Here is a 3,233-nt window from a genome sequence, read left to right as displayed (position 1 = left end):
TGCTCCATCTCCACCTCCTGCTCCTTCTCCACCTCCTGCTCCTTCTCCACCTTCTGCTCCTTCTCCATCTTCTGCTCCTTCTCCACCTTCTGCTCCTTCGCCAGTTCCTGCTCCTTCTCCACCTTCTGCTCCTTCTCCACATTCTGCTCCTTCTCCATCTTCTGCTCCTTCTGCACCTTCTGCTCCTTCGCCAGTTCCTGCTACTTCTCCACCTCCTGCTCCTTCTCCACCGCCTATTCCTACTCCACCTCCAGATCCTTCTCCTCCTCCTCCTCATGCTCCATCTCCACGTCCTGCTCCTTCTCCTCCTCCACCTCCAACTCCCCGTCCTGCTCCTTCTTCACCTCCAGCTCCTTCTCCAACTGAAGCTCCTTCCACAACTCATGTTCATTCTCCACCTCCGGCTCCTTCTCCATCTCGTGCTGCTTCAACGCCTCCTGCTCCTTCGATGCATCCAGCTCATTCTCTGCATCCTGCTCGTTCGCCCCCACATGCTCCTTCTCCTCCTCCTGCTTCTTCCCCTCCTCCTGCTCCTTCTCGCCCTCCTGATCATTCTCGTCCTCCTGCTCCTTTGCCCCCTCTTGCTCTCGCTCTGCATCCCACTCCTTCTCCGCCTCCTGCTCCTTCTCCCCCTCCAGCTCCATCTCTACCTCCTGCTCCTTTTCCCCGTCCTGCACCTTCTCCACCTTCTGCTCACCCTTATCCTCCTGCTCGCTCTCCCCCTCCTGCTCCTTCTCCTCATCCCGATCAAACTCCTCCTCCTGCTCCTTCTCCGCCTTATGCTCCTTCTCCACCTCCTGCTCCTTCTCCACCTCCTGCTCCTTCTCCACCTCCTGCTCCTTCTCCACCTCCTGCTCCTTCTCCTCCTCCTGCTCCTTCTCCCTCTCCTGCTCCATCTCCCTCTCCTGCTCCTTCTCCCTCTCCTGCTCCTTCTCCTCCTGTTGCTCCTTCTCCACCTCCTGCTCCTTCTCAACGTCTGGCTCCATCTCCTCCTGCTCCTTCTTCTCTTCGTGCTCCTTCTCCTCCTACTGCTGCTTCTCCTCGTCCTGCTCCTTCTCTCCTCCTCCTGCTCCTTCTCTTCCTCTGCTCAACCCCCTCCTCCTGCTCCTTCTTCTCTTCCAGCTCCTTCTCCACCTTCTGCTCCTTCTCCTCCTTCTGCTCCTCCTACACCTCCTGCTCGTTCTACCCCTCATGCACCTTCTACACCTCCTGCTCCTTCTCCTCCTCTAGCTCGTTCTCCTCCTCCAGATCCTTCTCCTCCTCCAGCTCCTTCTCCCCGTCCTGCTCCTTCTTCACCTGCAGCTCCTACTCCGCCTCCTTCTCCTTCTCCACCTCCTGCTCCTTCTCCAACTCCTGCTCCTTCTCCGCCTCCTGCTCCTTCTCCACCTCATGCTCCTCCACCACATCCAGCTCCACCTTCACCTCCTGCTGCTTCCCCTCCACCTGCTCTTTCTCCTCTTTCTGCTCAACCTCCCCCTCCTGCTCCTTCTCCACTTCCTGGTCAAAACTCCTCCTCCTGCTACTTCTCCCCCTCCTGCTCCTGCCTTGCCTCCTGCTCCTTGTCCCCTCCTGCTCCTTCACCCCCTCCTGCTCCTGCTCCTTTTTCCCGTCCTGCTCCTTCTCCACCTCATGCTCACTCTCCCCCTCCTGCTAACTCTCCCTCTCCTGCTCCTTCTCCTCGTCTCGCTCAACCTCCTCCTCCTGCTCCTTCTCCTCCTCCTGCTCATTCTCCACATCCTGCTCCTTCTCCACCTACTGCTCCTTCTCCGCGTCCTGCTCCTTCTCCGCCTCCTGCTCTATCTCCGCCTCCTGCTCCTTCTCCTCGTCCCGCTCAACCTCCTCCTCCTGCTCCTTCTTCTCCTCCTGCTCCTTCTCCACATCCTGCTCCTTCTCCACCTACTGCTCCTTCTCCGCGTCCTGCTCCTTCACCGCCTCCTGCTCCATCTCCGCCTCCTGCTCCTTCTCCGCCTCCTGCTCCTTCTATGCCTCCCGCTCCATCTCTACCTCCGCCTCCTGCTCCTTCTCCCCCTCCCGCTCCATCTAAAGCTCCTGCTCCTTTCCCCGTCCTGATCCTTCTCCACCTCCTGCTCATTCTCCCACTCCTGCTCACTCACCCCCTCCTGCTCCTTCTCCTCGTCCCGCTCAACCTCCTCCTCCTGCTCCTTCTCCTCCTCCTGCTCCTTCTCGACCTCCTGTTCCTTCTCCACCTCCTGCTCCTTCTCGACCTCCTGTTCCTTCTCCACCTCCTGCTCCTTCTCCACCTCCTGCTCCTCCTCCTTCATCTCCTGCTCCTCCTCCGCCTGCTGCTCGTTCACACCCTCCTGATCATTCTCGCCGTCGAGCCCCTCCTCCACCTCCTGCTCCCTCTCCCTCAACTGCTCCTTCTCCGTCTCCTGCTTCTTTCACTCCTCCTGATCCTTCTCGTCTTCCTGATCCTTCTCGTCTTCCTGATCCTTCTCGTCTTCCTGATCCTTCTCGTCTTCCTGCTCCTTCTCGTCCTTCTGCTCCTTCTCGTCCTCCTGCTCCTTCTCGTCCTCATGCTCCTTCTCCCTCTCCTGCTCCTTCTCCTCCTGTTGCTCCTTCTCCACCTCCTGCTCCATCTCAACGTCTGGCTCCATCTCCTCCTCCTGCTCCTTCTCCTCCTCCTGCTCCATCTCCACCTCCTGCTCCTTCTCCACCTCCTGCTCCTTCTCCACCTTCTGCTCCTTCTCCATCTTCTGCTCCTTCTCCACCTTCTGCTCCTTCGCCAGTTCCTGCTCCTTCTCCACCTTCTGCTCCTTCTCCACCTTCTGCTCCTTCTCCATCTTCTGCTCCTTCTGCACCTTCTGCTCCTTCGCCAGTTCCTGCTACTTCTCCACCTCCTGCTCCTTCTCCACCGCCTATTCCTACTCCACCTCCAGATCCTTCTCCTCCTCCTCCTTATGCTCCATCTCCACGTCCTGCTCCTTCTCCTCCTCCACCTCCAACTCCCCGTCCTGCTCCTTCTTCACCTCCAGCTCCTTCTCCAACTGAAGCTCCTTCCACAACTCATGTTCATTCTCCACCTCCTGCTTCATCGCCTCGTCCTCCTCCTTCTCCTCCAACTGGTCATTCCCGACCTCTTGCTCCTTCTCCACCTCCGGCTCCTTCTCCATCTCGTGCTGCTTCAACGCCTCCTGCTCATTCGATGCATCCAGCTCCTTCTCTGCATCCTGCTCGTTCGCCCCCACATGCTCCTTCTCCTCCTCCTGCTT

The sequence above is a fragment of the Heptranchias perlo genome, unplaced genomic scaffold, assembly GCF_035084215.1.
Source record: "Heptranchias perlo isolate sHepPer1 unplaced genomic scaffold, sHepPer1.hap1 HAP1_SCAFFOLD_136, whole genome shotgun sequence".
Lineage (NCBI taxonomy): Eukaryota > Metazoa > Chordata > Chondrichthyes > Hexanchiformes > Hexanchidae > Heptranchias > Heptranchias perlo.
This window is presented reverse-complemented; position numbering follows the sequence as displayed.